Source organism: Heterodontus francisci, chromosome 2 (assembly GCF_036365525.1).
Source record: "Heterodontus francisci isolate sHetFra1 chromosome 2, sHetFra1.hap1, whole genome shotgun sequence".
NCBI lineage: Eukaryota > Metazoa > Chordata > Chondrichthyes > Heterodontiformes > Heterodontidae > Heterodontus > Heterodontus francisci.
The window spans coordinates 159,788,964-159,809,556 of NC_090372.1; the positions used below are offsets into that span (position 1 = coordinate 159,788,964).

Below are 20,593 nucleotides of genomic sequence, written 5' to 3' on the forward strand. Positions count from 1 at the left end.
CTTGATATCAGCTGTGGTATTGAGAGCAGGCTCTAGAAAATCTCGAGTTGCACAACACTTGATTAATCATTAATTATTCCTTTATTGCAGCCCACTGATTTTTCTTCTGTTGAGTGCCATTATCTTTGTACTTTTTTTTAAAGAATGCCTGGAATGAGGAAGCACATTAAGTGAGCTCATTAAGGCCATTTCTACCAGTAGTGTTCTGAATCAGGCTGCTAGGATGTGCACGTGATGACATGTGCCTTTTTCAATTGTAGAAATCCACACCTCTTCTCTGCATTGTGTGCCAATCGGTTTTATTTCACTAATGAGATGAATTTATTGAGTACATTGAATACTTACTGTTCTAACAGAAGTGTCTGACAGTTTCAGTTCTACTTCGAGTAATTGTTCCATTATTTAGATTTCTGAAAGAGGTGTATATTTTAAATAAAAACAAGAACTGCTGGAACCACTCAGCAGGTCTGGCAGCATCTGTGGAAAGAGAAGCAGCGTTAACGTTTCGGGTCAGTGTAATATTGAAAAGATATAATAGAGTAGCAATGTGATTTTAATATTTTTGCTGCTATGTAAATACTGAAGATGATTGCAACAAAACATGAGTCTTTTAGTTAATGAATATGATTTGATTTAGATATTTCCATTGTATCATGCAAGAGGATCTACATTACTGGTTCCTTATTTATTAATTGGTCAAAGACTTTTAAATAGGGGAGCGTTTTAATTTAGTTCCTAAACGCTGGGATTGAGAGATGACAATTTATTGTGAGACTAATAGGGTTACTTGAAACTTTTCTCTTCTCCAGGTTACTTTTGCCTTAGAGCTGCTGAAAGCAAACTGTTAACAAAGATAATGGCCCTCCAACAGAAGAAAAATCAGTGGGCTGCAATAAAGGAGTAATTAATGATTAATCAAATGTTGTGCTAAAGCATGAGAATCAATTGCTTTCAAGTACCATTTTAGTTCCCTCCTTAAGCATAACATAAGGGGCAATAGCTCCCCAGGAAGTAGTAATGCAGAGCCTATTCACACATGAAGGGCACTGATAGAAAAGAGTTACAGACCTGACTCACTTATAATTTATCCAGTAACTCCTTGGTTCCTTTCTGTATTCCTTTTTTCTTTTTTTATTGGGTTCTCAAATATATCCACTATGTAGCAATTGCATATTTTAATGATGCTGTTGTATATCTAGTGTACATTCACATTTTATGGAAGTGTACATTTAAGAATACATTTGAGGTCCTTGTATGTTTCGATTGCATAATTCCTGCAGATTTAGTACATTTAAAGCATCCAATTTTCTTGGCATAACAATTTTAGCACTCGAGACAATTTAGGTTTGCCAGGGGATGGGTGGGGAGGTGTGGCAGTGAGGAATAGGGAGAGAGGCAGAGGGGTCCTGTATACTTGTGGTCATCACCACTCCAGGTCTGTGGAATAGATGATGTGCTGGAGAGGGCATTCTATGTATTTCTGCTTGTATGCAGAGGGAGTGTTACATTTTTAGTAGGGAACCATAATTTTGATGTGTTTTTGTTGTGTTAGATGCATAATCCTATGATTTACTTCGAGCTCGGGGACATAGCTGTATGTAGCTTAGTAGTGGAGGGGGAATAAATAAAAACACATATGATTAAAGGAACAAAGTAACTCCTGACAACGCAGCGGCCCGCTGAAGTCATCAGAGCTCCAAGCTGCGTACATGTGCAAACAGTCTCCTGTGCTCTGAGATGCTGCCCATGTGCAGCCTACGTCTTGCCAGGACTACATGGCGCATGGGCAGGAAAATGCTCTTCTCGCTCCCCCTCCCCCCCCCCCCCCCAATCCCCAGCCACTCACTCCAGGTCTTTCGCTCCTCACTCTTTTTCTCTCCCCACCCTCCGGCCACTCGTTCGCCACTATCCCTCCCCCCCCCCCCCCCACCACCAATCCCTCCAGATGCTAGCTGTAGGCCACTCGCTCCAACATTCAGTCGTTCCCCAACATGCCGCCCAAAGAAGCAAAGCGGGCCGCAAGGAGTGACGGGGCAATGAAGGAATGAGTGGCCGAGAGGAGGGAAGCACCGCGGCCTAGAGCTAGCGTCAGGAGGGATGGGGAGGAGAGAAGCGGGGAGCAAGCGGCCGGAGAGCGGGATGGAGGGGTGAAGCAGGGAGTGAGCGGCCAGAGAGCAGGATGGGGGTGGGGAGGGGGGAAAGCGGGAAGCAAGCGGCCAGAGAGCAGGATTGGTGGGGGGAGGCGGGGAGCGAGCGGCCGGAAAGCGGGATGGCATGGAAAGCTGACTGAATTGTGGAGGGTATGCAGCACTGTCAGTGGTGCTGTTCTTCTAAACAGCGCAACATTCTGAGTATCAAATATGTCCATTGTGTGCTGCCATGGGTTGAAGTTGTTTTTCTGTGATAAATTGAGCAGTGCCGTCTTTAAACCTGGCAGCTGCCTGAACGTCGCAGACATTGATGGTTCAGTGGAACAGGCTGCATTTGTGCATGTGCTAGTACAGCGCCACCTAGTGGCTGTGTTGTCAGCAAGCACAGCCTTAAAAGAAAGAACTGAATGAGGTTAGAGAAAGATCATTCTGAAGTTCCATGTCCACCCTTAGTATAAAATGTTTTTTTTAAACTTTGATTTCTACTAGTTGTGCTGCACATTGTGTATCAGTTTGGTGAGTTTTTGTACTGACCACTTGAAAGATTTGGCTTTAGAAATCAAATGGATGTCAACTGGAGTCTGACTACAGTCAGCATAAAATTAGTTTTTAATCGTGATTTTAAAAACTTGTGTGGTCTGTTGAACTTCCAATAAGAATGAACTGACAGAATGTTCTGTTCTCTTCTGATATTAGATATGTCACGAGCAGCCAGAAGTAAAGAGCAGAGCTTTGTCAATTAGTTTGTGTACAAAAGCACAGCACCCTAGCTTTCGAACATACATACATTCTGAAGGCAGAAGGGCAGGTTAATAGGGTGGTGAAAAAGGCATATGGGACACTTGCCTTTATCAATGGAGGCATAGATTACAAAAGCAGAGAGGTCATGTTGGAGTTGTACAGAACTTTGGTAAGGCCACAGCTGGAGTACTGTGTGCAGTTCTGGTCACCACATTATCGGAAGGATGTGATTGCATTGGAAGGGGTGCAGAGGCGATTCACCAGGATGTTGCCTGGGATGGAACATTTAAGCTATGAAGAGAGGTTGGATAGGCTTGGGTTGTTTTCACTGGAGCAGAGAAGACTGAGGGGTGACCTGATTTGAGGTGTACAAGATTATCAGGGGGATGGACAGGGTGGATAGGGAGCAGCTGTTCCCCTTAGTTGAAGGGTCAGTTACGAGGAGTCACCAGTTTAAGGTGAGGGGCGGGAGGTTTAAGGGGGATTTGAGGAAGAACTTTTTTACCCAGAGGGTGGTGACGGTCTGGAATGCCCTGCCTGGGAGGGTGGTAGAGGCAGGTTGCCTCACATCCTTTAAAAAGTACCTGGATGAGCACTTGGCATGTCATAACATTCAAGGCTATGGGCCAAGTGCAGGCAAATGGGATTAGGTAGACAGGTCAGGTGCTTTAATGCATCGGCGCAGACTCGATGGGCCGAAAGGCCTCTTCTGCACTGTATTATTCTGTGATACGTACAAACATACAAATTAGGAGCAGGAATAGGCCACTCAGCCATTTGAGCCTGCTCCAGTATTCAATAAGATCATGGCTGATCTGATTGTAACCTCAACTCCACATTCCCGCCTAACCACAATAACCTTTCACCCCTTGCTTTTCAAGAATCTATCTACCTCTGCCTTTAAAATATTCAAAGACTCTGCTTTCACCGCTTTTTGAGGAAGAGAGTTCCAAAGACTCTCAACCCTCAGAGAAATAATTTCTCCTCATCTGTCTTAAACGGACAACTGCTTATTTTTAAAAGTGACCCCTAGTTCTAGATTCTCCCATAGGATCTTATATATTTCAATCAAGTCGCCTCTTACTCATCTAAACTCCAGCAGATACTAGCCAAACCTGTCCAACTTTTCCTCATAAGACAACCCGCCCATTCCAGGTATTAGTCTAGTAAACCTTCTCTGAACTGCTTCCAACGCATTTACATTCTTTCTTAAATAAGGAGACAAATATTGTACACCGTACTCCAAATGTGGTCTCACCAATGCTTTGTATAAATGAAGCAAAACCTCCCTACTTTAGTATTCTATTCCCCTCACAATATCTGATAACATTCCATTAGCTTTCCTAATTACTTGCTGTACCTGCATACTGACCTTTTGTGATTCATGCACTAGGACACCCAGATCCCTCTGCATCTCAGAGCTCTGTGATCTCTCACCATTTAGATAATATGCTTTTTTTTATTCTTCCTACCAAAATGGATAATTTTCCGCTTTCCCACATTATACTCCATTTGCCAGTTCTTTGCCCACTCACTTCACCTATCTATATCCCTTTGTAGCCTCCTCATGTCCTCTTCACAACTTACTTTCCTACCTATCTTTGTGTCATCAGAAAATTTAGCACCCATACCTTCAGTCCCTTCATCGAAGTCACTTAAAGAAATTGTAAAAAGTTGAGGTCCCAGCACAGATACCTGTGACAAACCACTCATTACATCTTGTCAATCAGAAAATGACCCATTTATGCCTACTCTTTGTTTCCTGTTAGCTACCCAATTTTCTAACCATGCTAAAATGTTACCCTCTACACTATGAGCTTTTATTTTCTCAATAACCTTTTGATGTGGCACCTTATCAAATGCCTTCTGGGAATCTAAGTACAGTGCATCCACCAGTTCCCCTTTATCCACAGCATGTTACTTCTTCAGAGAACTCCACTAAATTGGTTAAACATGATTTCCCTTTCACAAAACCATGTTGACTCTGTCTGTCTGATTACCTTCAATTTTTCCAAGTGCCCTTTGATGGTGTCTCTCTCCTGCCATCAATTAGGTTATACTATCCATCAATTAAACTCCATCTTCTGATATCACTCCATATGCAAGGTTATCCATTGTCCTGGTTTTTAGTTCAAAGGTCATCAAATACCATAAGAACTGACTTCTGCTAAAACAATGGGAAAGCAACAGTTATTTTCAAGAAGAGAAAAACAGTAGTTTAGACAGAACAACAGCTGTGCATGACCTGGCTTGATCACGAAAACTAAAGGAAAAAGTTCTTGGGGTGGGGGGGGCGGAAAAACAAGTTCATAGTCAACACTGATTGCCATTGATTACATAATTAATTACTTGACTTAATGAGAGTCCAGTCACACTTTGTTTGAAATCAATGTCCACAAAGTAACCTTTAAAAATTCACTAGAGGTTTAATACAGGTTTTTAAAAAAGCAAAGCAAAAGCAAGGCAGAAGTAAAATTTCAAAAACATAAGAAGTACAAAATGTAATGGCTGCAGGCCTCTGGCCTACTGTGTCCTTTTGTTGACATGAATTTGGAATTTGCCCTGACCGTATTATGGCATTGTTTTTCTCCATTCCGTTGGCTCTTAGAATTTCAAATTTACACCTTAATCCAATTGTTGCCAGAAGTTAATGAATGTATCATAGTCATTAACTGGCAATAATTAATCAGGATCTTGCACTGTGCACTTATAAGTATTAATACAAAGCCATTTTGCTCAAAAACATTTTGTGGAGGTTGGATGACGCCCAGTGCATGTGTTTCCCGCTGTGTTTTGAAATGGTAGGAGCAAGGAACTAGTCTAAACACACACAGTAATGGCAGAGTGTTATTTGTTCAAACTAAAGCTTGTGCCCCCTCCCCCAATGTTTCTTTTTGGTTATTTTGATTTATAGTGGGTAATTTTAACTGAACCTGTCTGGTGGGGAAACTGATGCGATTAAATCAGTCACCTGTTTTACACCACGACTGGTTTTACTTTCCCTTGACTTAATTCGCGTGGCATGTAAAACAGGCAGCCAATCTGACTGCCCAGTGAGAAACTGAGGCAGATTAAATTAAAATTACCCCAATAGTCTACTCTTAATTATTTACTTCATTTGGATTGAAATTTCATTTTGATTTTTTTAAAAAACATAAACAACTCTCATTGGTTAGTTTGAATTAAAACTCGCACCCCAAATAGGTCCTAACCAGAGCAATCGGCTGCTAGAGCAGCTAACCAACCTCATCTTACTGGAAAAGGCAAACTAATTTACTGATGAATTGTGAACTGACCCTACTTCTGCATTGTGATTCTGCCATGCAGTGAAGTCCAGGTTCATATGTGGGTTGGTAAGTAACACTGCCACAAAATACTTTTTGACAAATGGGTGTGTACAGCTTCAAGATCAGTTCCTTATTTTTACATTCAGTGATCCTGTATGCAAAACTAAGAAGCTTATTTTTCTTTCCTATCTGCTTTCTTACCTTTTAAAGCTTAATGTATTTGCAGATCTCTCTCTTCCTCTATTCAGAATCTATTTCTTTGGAATATTGTTTTCCACAAAAATGTACCACTTCACATTTCTCTGCATTGAACTGTATCTTCCCACTCTACTAAAGCATTCTATCTGTGCTATTTCTTGCATTCTTCCTCACCATTTGCCAAGCCTCCAATTTGACTTTGATAACAAATTTTAATATAGGAATGTGAATGACTGGAAATCACCGTAGTGGTCCATCTAGCCAGCCCAGGCGCTAGGAGATATCATATTGTATAACATCTCTCCTTACTTTTTTTTCCTGTAGGTATTTATCCAAATCTCTTACATTTCTTGATGATACAATCAGTCTCTGGCAGTCTTTTTCTAAGCCAGAGCCTAGAGTGCTTGTTGTAGTTATCATTCCTCTTGTGCCTATCTCTAAATTATTCATATAAATTGAAAATGAGATCCTGGCACAGATCCCTAGGGCACACCACTACCCATAATTCTACTAATCCAAAAACATCCATTTCCCTCCATGAAGTTTGCTGTATGCGCCCCAGCTATTTCTCATCCATGCAGCTACATTCCACCTTAATACCTTTGATTTTGTAATGCATCTCTTGTGTGGCACCTTTATCAAATGCCTCTTGAAAATCCATATGGATACTGTATATTCTGAGAGAGATGCAGTGATAGATATTGTTGTGACCAGGTGAGAAAGGGGTCCCCTCTCCACCTTTGCCTGGTTTGACCGTAACAGGGTTTAATTTTTAAAACACCGTGTTTTTAGCTCCCTCTCAGTGAATCCTTGTTCACTGCTCTCCAATTGTAAGGCAAAGAAATCAACCAGACAGGTTTTCTTAAGCTTGCACCTTTCTTGTTTAAATCTATTAACATTAAAACTCTAATTCGGTTAAAACTACTATGACTACGCTATGCGACCACGCCAGCATGCATACGCGATAAACACACACGAAGATAGAGACAGTAAAGGAGCAAGAATAAAGGGGAAAAGTTGGAAGCAATAACTGGAGGTCAGTTACTGTCCTTTGAGTTCAATGTAGAGTCTTTGATTGCAGTTAAATCTTGCTGTTTCGTTGGGGCCCAGTGCATGCTTTCAAACTTGTTTCGATGTAGGAGTCTTCTCTCTTGAGGTGTAAGTGACTTCAGTAGATCTGAAAATTTGTGAGAGAGAGCCAGGGAGAGAGACCTTCCTTATCAGTTGTCTTCAGAGCAGTCTCTGACTTCAACCTGTCCTGTGAGCGCAATTCAAAAACCCTGGGCCAGCAGGTTAGTCATGTGACGAGTTGTTTTATAACACACTTTCCTGCGTTTTTGTGGATTCCTTTCATCTTAATAGACACCTGCAGTGGTGGTGGGGGGAATGGAATGCTGGCTTGTTCCATCGTCAGTGTCTGGTGATCAAAATCCATTTGGTTTAATTGGATCAGGGAGCAGTTCCATTTTCTTTTCATAGAAACATAGGAGCAGGAGTAGGCCATTCGGCCCTTCGAGCCTGCTCCGCCATTCAATACGATCATGGCTGATCATCCAAACTCCGTAACCTATTCCCGCTTTCTCCCCGTATTCCTTGATCCCATTAGCCCTAAAACTATATCTAACGCTTTCTTGAATATATTTAATGATTTGGCCTCAACTGCTTTCCATGGTAGAGAATTCCACAGGCAATTTCTGGGCAACTGTCTCTTAGAATGCAAATTTTTTCAGCCACTGCTTTAAACAATTCATCTCTTCACTCCAGCAACAGTTTAAAATTAATGTTTATATGACGAAATTAATATGCCTCATTCGTGGCTGGTGGGGTCTTCATCACAATATATTAAAAGTAATTATTCTGTAGAATGCAAAGATGGGGCAGGGGAACCGGATTAGAATAGGTAGCTCCAGTTTCAGAGCTAGAGCTGGCACGGGCACAATGGATGATGTGGCCTCCTTCTGTGTTATAAATTCTATAAGAACATCAGTTGCATTATTTTTATTTATACATCCTTCGTGATTTTCTCACAAAAAATCAATTAATGTAGTCAAGCATGACTTGCCCTTTACATATCTGACCCAAATTTTCCTGTGCTTTTCTAACTGTTCATAAATTTTATCCTGTATCATGGACTTCAGTTTTCCCACAATTGAGATGAGATTAGGTAGCCTTTATTTTCAAACAATCATTGACTTTTTTAACAACTGGAAATTATGCTCACAAAAATATGGGGTTCTGTTGACGTCACTTTATTTTTTTCCATTCTGATGACTTTTTAATATTACTTTTTCATATCTGTTAATCACTCCTAGATTGATCAAAAATCTCAAATTTAGTGCATTATTTTAAATTTATCTGTTTCAGTTACTGAACAAAAGCATCCGTTCTTAAGAGGCCAGGAAGAATGATGATGTGAGTGTCACTGCACTAGTGTTAAATCTGAGATGACTGGGTTTAAAATTGGACAAACTCTCCTAAGGCTGTTATTTGATTGTTTTGCAATGTTCTTGGTAGCTTTTGCAAAGGCCAGTTACAACAGTAGATATTATGAAAGGTCACTGACGTTAACTCTGCTTCTGTCTCCACAGATGCTGCCAGACCTGCTGAGTATTTCCAGCACTTTGCTTTTATTATAGTAGATATTATATGTTGTGGTATGCCCAATAAGTAAACAATCATGCTGTAATATTTGGCCTAAAACAATATTTAATCTGTTCTTTGTGTGAGTAAACCAAGACCACATCTGTCTGTTGCAGTGGTTCACCCAAATGTTAAAGATTCTATGGCACTTTTAAAAAGAAGAGCAGAGTTACCCGTGTCCTGAAAATATTCCTGTCTTGGTGAACTTTATCAAAAAATTATTTCTCATTGCTGTCACAGAATGGTCACTATTTGCATACATAATTCATTGCATTTCATAGCAAGTCATTGAGATATCTCAAAATATCCCACACAATGTGATGAAACTTTATAAGGCAAAATTTGTTTTGGGAGAGGATTGTTTCACTGTACCAGGATCAATTTTATACATTTGCTTGACAGAAATTGTGAAATTAATGCTTTAGTAAAGAAACTATTTTCACCCATATTACAAAGCTTTAGGTTATGCAAATTTTATTATTATTCTGAACTTTGGCACATGCTGCACTGTTTCTTTGTTTTTGTTTGGAAATCACGCAGAAGAGGGATTGTAATTTTTTTTTAATGTTATTCAGGCGAAGGTTGGGGTGAAATTTCATGCCTGTCTGTGTCATAATAAAGCTCATTCTCCATATGTCATGTCAGCATGGCAGACTGGATTGAATGAGCGTGTGTTTAAGTATGGAAAGTGTATTATATTACAATACGTGGACGAATTCTCACCATCTGTGCTTCTTTTGGAAAACAATGTAGAATGTATGTTTTAATGTTTTGTTTTGAATATTTTGCCTGATGGGGAATCCTTTGGACCCCATTTCACGAAGCAGGCTCAGGAGTTAGTGTTGCTGGTATGAGGAAGCTGAACAGTCGAGTGAATTCTTATTAATACAGGTAGATGACTTTGAACTTGCAATTTCAAATAAAGAGGAACTGCAATGGCTAGAAATCTGAAGTAAAAACTAAAAATGCTGGCAATGTGGAACAGCTCCATCAGCATTGGTAGAGTAAAGAGTATGGGACTCTTCAAAACTGGAAAGTAAGTGAGCTATTTCATGCAAATCAAGTAAACAAAGGAGGGTGAAAGAGATAGATGTAATGACTGAAAAATAAGTGCCAGAAACTGGCACAAAATTGGTGAATTGCTGGAACAGATGCCCAGGGCTTGCTGGAAATTGGACCTCGAGCCTCATCTGCGAGCTGTGGGTGCTGATCAGGCATCCTGATGCAATTCTTGACACTCAACGGCTAGGTCCTGGGCGGGAGGAGCAAGTGTCCCAGCTGAGTTTGTGCCTGGCCTGCCAGCAGCCTGCAATATTTCTGAGAGACCAAGACTCTTGGTTCAGAGTACTCCTGTTCCTTTTGGCTACACATGTGTGTCAGCTGTAGCTCAATGTTTAGTTCTTTTACCTCTGAGTTAGAAGTTTAGGGTTCTAGTCCACTCCAGAAACTTGAGCACAAAAATCTAGGTTCTGTCTTTCAGATAAGATGTTAAAGAACACTCAAAAAGCTCAACATCGTGGGGATGTGGGATTAGTGTAGGATTAGTATAAGTGGGTGGTTGATGGTCGGCACAGACTCGGTGGGCCGAAGGGCCTGTTTCAGTGCTGTATCTCTAAACTAAACTAAATCGTCCAGGACGAAGCAGCCTGCTTGATCGGCACCCCATTAACCACCTTAAACATTCACTCCTTCCACCACTGGTGCACAGTGGCAGCAGTGTGTGCCATCTACAAGACGCACAGCAGCAACTCACCAAGGCTCTTTCAACAGCACCTTCCAAACCCATGACCTCTAAAGAAGAACAGGGCAGCAGACACATGGAAACACCACTATCTGCAAGTTACATTCCAAGTCATGCACCATCCTGACTTGGAAATTACTGTCATTCGTTCACTGTCGCTGGGTCAAAATCCTGGAGCTCCCTCCCTAATGGTATTGACTGTACCTATATCACGTGGATTGCAGCAGTTCGAGAATATAGCTCACCACCACCTTCACAAGGGCAATTAGGGATGGACAATAAATGCTAGCCTTGCCAGCGATGCTCACATCCCATGAACAAATTTTTTTTTTAAATCCCCAACCCAAAGAGCCGTTATCTTGTGTATCAACCTTTCTTGTGGAACCTTATCAAATGCCAAATGCAAATCCAAATATACTACATCCACTGGTTTCCCTTTATCTTCTCTACGAGGAATGTCCTCAGAAATCTGAAACAGATTTTTCAAACACTATTTCCCTTTCAAAAAACCACGATGACTCTGCCTAATTGTATTATGATTTCCTAAGTGCCCTGTTGCATTCCTTAATAATAGATTCTGGCATTTTCGTAATAACTTATCAGACCAACTGGCCTGTAGTTCCCTGTTTTCCCTCGCCCTCCTTTCTTGAATAACAGTTTTACATTTGCTGCCTTCAAATCCACTGGAACCTTTCCAGAATCTAGGGAATTTTGGAAGATCACAACCAGTGCATCCACGACCTCTGCACCCACCTCTTTTTGAACCCTAGGCTGTAGAACACCAGGGTTTGTTGGCTTTTAGTCCCATTAATTTCTCCAGTACTTTGCTCTTTACTAATATTAATTACTATACGTTCCTGAATCTCATTAGACCCTTGGTTCCCAATTATTTCTGGGTTTTTTGTGTCTTCCACTGTGAAGACAGATACCGAATATTTTTTTGACGTTCCTGCCATTTTCTTATTCCCCCATTATAATTTCTACCATCTCATCTTTTAAGGAACCCATGTTTACTTCCGCTATTCTCTTCCTTTGTACATACTTGTAGAAGCACTTACAATCTGTTTTTATATTTCTTGCAAGTTTACTCTCACTATATTTTCTCTCTGATCATTTTTTTGATCATCCATTGCTGGTTTCTGAAACTCTCCTAATCTGTAGATTTACTACTAGTCTTAGTAACATTATAAGTCTCGTCTTTAAACCTAAAACTATCCTTAAACTCATTAGTTAACCATGGATGGAGCAATTTTCCCGTGGAATTTTTATTTCTGAAAAGAATGTAGATTTGTTGAGAAATTTAAAATATTTATTTTAAATGTTTGCCATTGTTTATCTACAGTCATACCTTTTTAATTTCATTTCCCAATCCACCTGAGCCACCTCTCCCCTCATGCTTATGTAATCAGCTTTATTTAAATTTGACTAGATAGTGGATTTGAGTACATCACTGTTGAACTCGATGTGAAATTCTTCATATTATGGTCACTCTTCCCAGAGGGTCCCTTACCATGAGATTACTAATTAACCCTATCTCATTACACAAGGCAAGATCTAAATTAGTCTGATCCCTGTTTGGGTCCACAAAGTATTGTTTTAAGCTAGACCAATATCCTAGGTGGGGGAGGACCTTAGAATACTAATTTTGACAGGATTATGCCCAGTGTATTGGCCTACCTTTTCTCTAAATTTTGAAAACTTTCCTCATTTGTGATGATCATCATGAATCCTCTACCAATTTTCATCGACAATTTATCAAACCCCCTCCAAAATTCTACATAGAATATATTTTTTTTTTTATTCATTCATGGGATGTGGGCGTCACTGGCCAGGCCAGCATTTATTGCCCATGCCTAATTGCCCTTGAGAAGGTGGTGGTGAGCTGCCTTCTTGAACCGCAGCAGTCCATGTGGGGTAGGTACACCCACAGTGCTGTTAGGAAGGGAGTTCCAGGATTTTGACCCAGCGACAGTGAAGGAACGGCGATATAGTTCCAAGTCAGGATGGTGTGTGACTTGGAGGGGAACTTGCAGGTGGTGGTGTTCCCATGTATTTGCTGCCCTTGTCGTTCTAGTTGGCAGAGGTCGCGGGTTTGGAAGGTGCTGTCTGATGATCCTTGGTGCATTGCTGCAGTGCATCTTGTAGATGGTACATGCTGCTGCCACTGTGCGTCGGTGGTGGAGGGAGTGAATGTTTGTAGATGGGGTGCCAATTAAGTGGGCTGCTTTGTCCTGGACTCCTGACTTGTGCCTTGTAGATGGTGGACAGGCTTTGGGGAGTCAGGAGGTGAGTTACTCGCCTCATGATTCCTAGCCTCTGACCTGCTCTTGTAGCCACGGTATTTATATGGCTACTCCAGGTCAGTTTCTGGTCAATGGTAGCCCCTAGGATGTTGATAGTGGGGGATTCAGCGATGGTAATGCCATTGAATGTCAAGGGGAGATGGTTAGATTCTCTCTTGTTGGAGATGGTCATTGCCTGGCACTTGTGTGGCGCGAACGTTACATGCCACTTATCAGCCCAAGCCTGGATATTGTCCAGGTCTTGCTGCATTTCTACACGGACTGCTTCAGTATCTGAGGAGTCACGAATGGTGCTGAACATTGTGCAATCATCAGCGAACATCCTCACTTCTGACCGTATGATTGAAGGAAGGTCATTGATGAAGCAGCTGAAGATAGTTGGGCCTAGGACACGACCCTGAGGAACTCCTGCAGTGATAAGAACAAGAACAAAGAACAAAGAACAGTACAGCACAGGAACAGGCCATTCGGCCCTCCAAGCCTGCACCGATCTTGATGCCTGCCTAAACTAAAACCTTCTGCACTTCCGGGGCCCATATCCCTCTATTCCCTTCCTATTCATGTATTGGTCAAGATGTCTCTTAAACGTCGCTATCGTATCTGCTTCCACCACCTCCCATGGCAGCAAGTTCCAGGCACTCACCACCCTCTGTAAAAAAAAAACTTGCCTCGCACATCCCCTCTAAACTTTGCCCCTCGCACCTTAAACCTATGTCCCCTAGTAACTGACTCTTCCACCCTGGGAAAAAGCTTCTGACTATCCACTCTGTCCATGCCGCTCATAACTTTGAAAACCTCTATCATGTCGCCCCTCCACCTCCGTCGTTCCAGTGAAAACAATCCGAGTTTTTCCAACCTCTCCTCATAGCTAATGCCCTCCAGACCAGACAACATCCTGGTAAACCTCCTCTGTACCCTCTCCAAAGCCTCCACGTCCTTCTGGTAGTGTGGCGACCAGAATTGCACGCAATATTCTAAGTGTGGCCTAACTAAGGTTCTGTACAGCTGCAACATGACTTGCCAGTTTTTATACTCTATGCCCCGACCGATGAAGGCAAGCATGCCGTATGCCTTCTTGACTACCTTATCCACCCGCGTTGCCACTTTCAGTGACCTGTGGACCTGTACGCCCAGATCTCTCTGCCTGTCAATACTCCTAAGGGTTCTGCCATTTACTGTATACCTCCCACCTGCATTCGACCTTCCAAAATGCATTACCTCACATTTGACCGGATTAAACTCCATCTGTCATTTCTCCGCCCAAGTCTCCAACCGATCAATATTCTGCTGTATCCTCTGACAATCCTCATCATTATCCGCAACTCCACCAACCTTTGTGTCGTCCGCAAACTTACCAATCAGACCAGCTACATTTTCCTCCAAATCATTTATATATACTACAAACAGCAAAGGTCCCAGCACTGATCCCTGCGGAACACCACTAGTCACATCCCTCCATTCAGAAAAACACCCATCCACTGATACCCTCTGTCTTCTATGACCGAGCCAGTTCTGTATCCATCTTGCCAGCTCACCTCTGATCCCGTGTGACTTCACCTTTTGTACCAGTCTGCCATGCGGAACCATGTCAAAGGCTTTACTGAAGTCCATATAGATAACATCCACTGCCCTTTCTTCATCAATCATCTTCGTCACTTCCTCAAAAAAACTCAATCAAATTAGTAAGACACGACCTCCCCTTCACAAAACCATGCTGTCTCTCGCTAATAAGTTCGTTTGTTTCCAAATGGGAGTAAATCCTGTCCCGAATAATCCTCTCTGATAGCTTCCCTACCACTGACGTAAGGCTCACCGGCCTATAATTTCCTGGATTATCCTTGCCACCCTTCTTAAACAAAGGCACAACATTGGCTATTCTCCAGTCCTCTGGGACCTCACCTGTCGCCAATGAGGATGCAAAGATTTCTGTCAAGGCCCCAGCAATTTCTTCCCTTGCCTCCCTCAGTATTCTCGGGTCGATCCCATCAGGCCCTGGGGCCTTATCTACCTTAATGCTTTGCAAGACACCCAACACCTCCTCCTTTTTGATAATGAGATGACTGAGACTATCTGCACTCCCTTCCCTAGGCTCATCATCCACCAAGTCCTTCTCTTTGGTGAATACTGATGCAAAGTACTCATTTAGCACCTCACCCATTTCCTCTGGCTCCACACATGGATTCCCATCTCTGTCCTTGAGTGGGCCAACCCTTTTCCTGGTTACCCTCTTGCTCTTTATATATGTATAAAAAGCCTTGGGACTTTCCTTACTCCTGTTTGCCAATGACTTTTCATGACCCCTTTTAGCCCTCCTAACTCCTTGCTTAAGTTCCTTCCTACTGTCTTTATATTCCTCAAGTGCTTCATCTGTTCCCCGCCTTCCAGCCCTTACAAATGCTTCCTTTTCCTTTTTGACTAGGCTCACAATATTCCGTGTTATCCAAGCTTCCCGAAACTTGCCAAACTTGTCTTTCTTCCTCACAGGAACATGCTGGTCCTGGATTCTAATCAGCTGACATTTGAAAGACTCCCACATGTCAGATGTTGACTTGCCCTCAAACAGCCGCCCCCAATCTAAATTCTTCAGTTCCTGCCTAATATTGTTATAATTAGCCTTCCCCCAAGGTTTAAGGTGCGAGGGGCAAAGTTTAGAGGGGATGTGCAAGGCAAGTTCTTTACACAGAGGGTGGTGAGTGCCTGGAACTTGCTGCCAGGGGAGGTGGTGGAAGCAGATACGATAGCGACGTTTAAGAGACATCTTGACAAATATATGAATAGGAAGGGAATAGAGGGATATGGGCCCCGGAAGTGCAGGAGGTGTTAGTTTTGGCAGGCATCAAGATCGGCGCAGGCTTGGAGGGCCGAATGGCCTGTTCCTGTGCTGTACTGTTCTTTGTGCCACCCCTACACTCAGCACTGTCCTTTTTGGCCTGAGGAGGGTCCAATGTGTGTCCAGCTTTCCCTTCTCACCCATAGCTGTTCAGCCTCCTATCACCCTCCTTTAATCCTTTTTGGGTTTGTGGGGGTGACTAGGGAAAGGTCTCCCTGGGGTAAGGGCTTGTGTACAAGCATAAATTCATCAGCCAGTATTGCAGCCTGCCTGGCTCTTGAAACCTTTTGTTCCTCAATGTGGGTTTTAATAGGAAGTTGGAGCGAGTTTTTTGAAATCCTCGAGAAGGATCAGCCCTCTGAGGTTTCATATGTGGGCTGTACCTTGAGTGCCCATAACCACTGGTCAAAAGCAAGCTGCTTAACTTTTTCAAGCTCGTGCTAAGTTTGTTCAGGTTGCTTTTGGAGAGTTTGGAATTTTTATTGGTACGCCTCTGGTACTAACTCATATGCGCCCAGGATAGCATTTTTAGTCATCTAATAGTTTGATGAACTCTCATCTGATAACAGTGAATAAATCTCATGGGCTTTTCCTGTTTGTTTGTTTTGCAATAACAGAGTCCAGTTGTGTGCTGGACATTTCAGTTGTCTTGCAAGCTTTTCAAAAGTGAGAAAAAATGCTTCCACATCCCCTTCATTGAACTTTGGAATCAGCTGGAAGAATGTTAAGAGCTCAGCATTCAGTCCTGAGCTAGGGGTAGCTCCCTCACTAGCTGTGCCTTTACTGGGGGTATTGGGTCTTCCCCCCAGTAGGTTCGAGCCACCTTAAATCCCTTTCCTCCTCCTTCTGGAAAGCTCTTTCGTTTTCGCTGCCTATTTCCCTTTCTTTACACTCTCTCTGCTCTTTCTCTGGAATTCTATTTCTATTCTCCTCTGTGTAAGTTGTATCTTTGCTAACATTACCCTGTCTGTTTCTGACTCTAAGCCTGTCTCCTGTTCCTCAGTTTCAAGTGCAAAATAGTTGGCCACAGGTTTTAGGATTTCAGAATTCCTAGCCTTTGGACGGATAGTAATCCCTAACTGCCCAGCTATATTCCTCAACTCTTCAATAGATAGGGCATTTAACTAGTCCTAAGTTACTTCACTCTGGCTTAGGAAGGTACTGGTCTCGAATGTGAACCTGTTAGTATTCCAGCAGTGAAAACCACAGGAAAACCTGTATTGAAGTTTTATTAAAATTTTGCTCAGGATCAGGGGGTGGCACAGTGGCGCAGTGGTTCGCACTGCAGTCTCACAGCTCCAGCGACCCGGGTTCAATTCTGGGTACTGCCTGTGTGGACTTTGCAAGTTCTCCCTGTGAACGTGTGGGTTTTCGCCGGGTGCTCCCGTTTCCTCCCACAGCCGAAGACTTGCAGGTTGATAGGTAAATTGGCCATTATAAGTTGCTCCTAGCATAGGTAGGTGGTAGGGGAATTGAGGGAAGGTGGGGATGTGGTAGGAATATGGGATTAATGTAGGATTAGTATAATTGGGTGGTTGATGGTCGGCATAGACTCGGTGGGCCAAAGGGCCTGTTTCAGTGCTGTATCTCTAAATAAAATCAGTTTGATTTCCCACTTCCAATTTTATCGTTGGGTTACTGTCCACGAGGAGCCCCCAAATTTCTGTTATGCTCAGGTGAGGAGGGTTCACAAGGCTCCCCTCTTATCCTACCTCAACAGGGTTTATTCCTTTTTAAACAGTGGATGTGCTTACCACTTCAGTGGTAAATAGATTACAGAGTGATGAGGAGTAGATTTTGTGGTTGGATTAGAGTCCAGAACAAATAAAAAAAAAAATTAATACACAGTCCGTCAGGTTGGATGATTCCGTTATCTTCTGGCTGAAGTTGTGTTCTTGAAGTCATTGCTTGGTAAATGTGCAGTCTGTGGCTGGCCCACCTGGTTCAGGCTTTTCTTGTAGGCAGAATTGGAGATGGCTTTCTTCCCCTGGTGTTTGTGTCTTCGGATCCTGCAACCAAAAGCTAGGCTTTGCATGCCCCCACCAGGCCTTCTAGAGAGAGAGGGAGAGAGACAACCCTTCTGGCTTCTGCCCAAAATGAGTCACTGGCTTGTCTCCTTTGTCCAAGGGGAAACTCCCAGCTTTCACAAGGATGGACAGACAGTTACATGACTGAAATAAAAACAAAGTGCCAGAAATGTGGACCTGTTATTATTCTAGCAGCAAGAACCACAAGAATACCTGTACTGAAGTTTTTTTTTAAATTTTGCTCCGGGTCAATTTGATTTCCCACTTCCAATTTATCATTGGGTTACGATCCCGGACAAGCCCCCAAATTTCTGTTACAATCAGGTGAGGAGGGATCACAAGGCTCCCCTTTTATCTTTCCTCTTATTTGACCTCTTACTCGATTCATTCCGCGTGATATCAAGAAACAACTGAAGGCACTGGATATTGCAAAGGCTATGGGCCCTGACAACATTCCGGCAATAGTACTGAAGACCTGTGCTCCAGAACTTGCCGCACCCCTAGCCAAGCTGTTCCAATACAGCTACAACACTGGCATCTACCCAGCAATGTGGAAAATTGCCCAGTTATGTCCTGTACACGAAAAGCAGGACAAGTCCAACCCGGCCAGTTACCACCTCATCAGTAAAGTGATGGAAGGTGTCACCGACAGTGCTATCAAGCGGCACTTGCTTAGCAATAACCTGCTCACTGATGCTCAGTTTGGGTTCCGCCAGGGCCACTCAGCTCCTGACCTCATTACAGCCTTGGTTCAAACATGGACAAAAGAGCTGAACTCCAGAGGTGAGGTGAGAGTGTCTGCCCTTGACACCAAGGTGCATTTGATCGAGTATGGCATCAAGGAGCCCTAGTAAAACTGGAGTCAGTGGGAATCGGGGGAAACTCTCCATTGGTTAGAGTCGTACCTAGCGCAAAGGAAGATGGTTGTGGTTGTTGGAGGTCAATCATCTGAGCTCCAGGACATCACTGCAGGAGTTCCTCAGGGCTGTGTCCTAGGCCCAACTATTGTCAGCTGCTTCATCAATGACCTTCCTTCAATCATAAGGTCAAAAGTGGGGATGTTTGCTGATGATTGCATAATGCTCAGCACCATTCGCGACTTCTCAGATACTGAAGTTGTCCATGTAGAAATGCAGCAAGACCTGGAAAATGTCCAGGCTTGAGCTGAAAAGTAGCAAGTAGCATTTGCACCACACAAGTGGTGTGGTACAGTGGCGCAGTGGTTAGCACCGCAGCCTCACAGCTCCAGCGACCCGGGTTCAATTCTGGGTACTGCCTGTGTGGAGTTTGCAAGTTCTCCCTGTGTCTGCGTGGGTTTCCTCCCACAGCCAAAAGACTTGCGGGTTGATAGGTAAATTGGCCATTATAAATTGCCCCTAGTATAGGTAGGTGGTAGGGTAATATAGGGACAGGTGGGGATGTGGTAGGAATATGGGATTAGTGTAGGATTAGTATAAATGGGTGGTAAATGTTCAGCACAGACTCGGTGGGCCGAAGGGCCTGTTTCAGTGCTGTATCTCTAAAGTGCCAGGCAATGACCATCTCCAACAAGAGAGAATCTAACCATCTCCCCTTGACATTCAGTGGCATTACGATTGCTGAATCCCCCACTATCAACATCCTGGGGGTTACCATTGACCAGAAACTGAACTGGAGTACCTTCCAAACCCATGACCTCTACCATCTGGAAGGACAAGGGCACCAGATGGATGGGGACACCACCATCTGCAAGTTCCCCTCCAAGCCACACCATCCTGACTTGGAATTATATTGCCGCTCTTTCACTGTCACTGGATCAACATCCTGCAACACACTTCGTAACAGCACTGTAGGTGTACCTACCCCACATGCACTGCAGCAGTTCAAGTAGGCAGCTCACCACCACCTTCTCAAGGGCAAATAGGGATGGGCAGTTAATGCTGGCCTAGCCAGCGATGGCCACATCCCAGGAACGAATAAAAAAAATTACTCAGCAGGTCAGGCAGCATCTGTGGAAAGAGAATCAGAATTGTTTTCAGGTATGTAACTTTTCATCAGAACATGACTACCTCAGTGTATTGTCTGGAACCTTCTAATGAGATTCAAGTTTAGGAATTTCAGTCCCTCAGGCCTCAGGATGTGAACGTTTAAACCTAGAATGGTTGGCCCTTTCAATGTTAATGTGGTAGAATGGCTTTGAATGTCCTGCTAATAAAAGCAATCTCCTGTGGTTCACTGAATAAAGCAAACCATTGTTTCGGGTACAGACTCACCATACATGTGTCTCTTTGAAGTCCTAGAATGTGCAAGGTGTTCAAATGCAAACTGCAGTGGCCATCTTGGCTGCCAGCTTTTTTAAAAGTTAACTGTAGAATTCCAGCTCTTTCTGTTTCATTAAACATTTAATGTAAGTTTGCAATTGATGAATTAAAAAATAGTAAGTTTTCTTGGCATAGCAGGTTTTCTTGACACTATTTGCTTGTTACTCCACAGCAACTTATCTTTTCATCGTGCCTAATCAGATGCCATAAAGCCATGAAAAAATTAAAATTTTCATCTCCGAAACCTATTTGAAACTGAAATTTGTTACAAAATTTCCTCAAAAACAAAACTCCTTGTTCCTTCTCTGGAACTGAACATTCTAAACGAACAGTAATCTCAGCAACACAACTGAACTTCTCCATAACACTGTTTATG

The 20,593-nt window shown here is 42.9% G+C and overlaps 1 protein-coding gene across 2 annotated transcripts in view; it reads left to right on the top strand.

Annotated features, from left to right (window-relative positions):
- Positions 1–20,593, top strand: part of fam171a1 (family with sequence similarity 171 member A1) — a 263,890-nt gene that overhangs the window by 76,474 nt on the left and 166,823 nt on the right. Inside the window, exon 2 of one of the 2 annotated variants that reach the window (XM_068012851.1) lies at positions 8,741–8,788. The exons of the other annotated variant lie outside the window; for it this stretch is intronic. The gene's annotated coding sequence lies outside the window, so the exon portion shown is untranslated. The remainder of the gene's footprint in view (positions 1–8,740; positions 8,789–20,593) is intronic. 2 annotated transcript variants of the gene reach the window in all.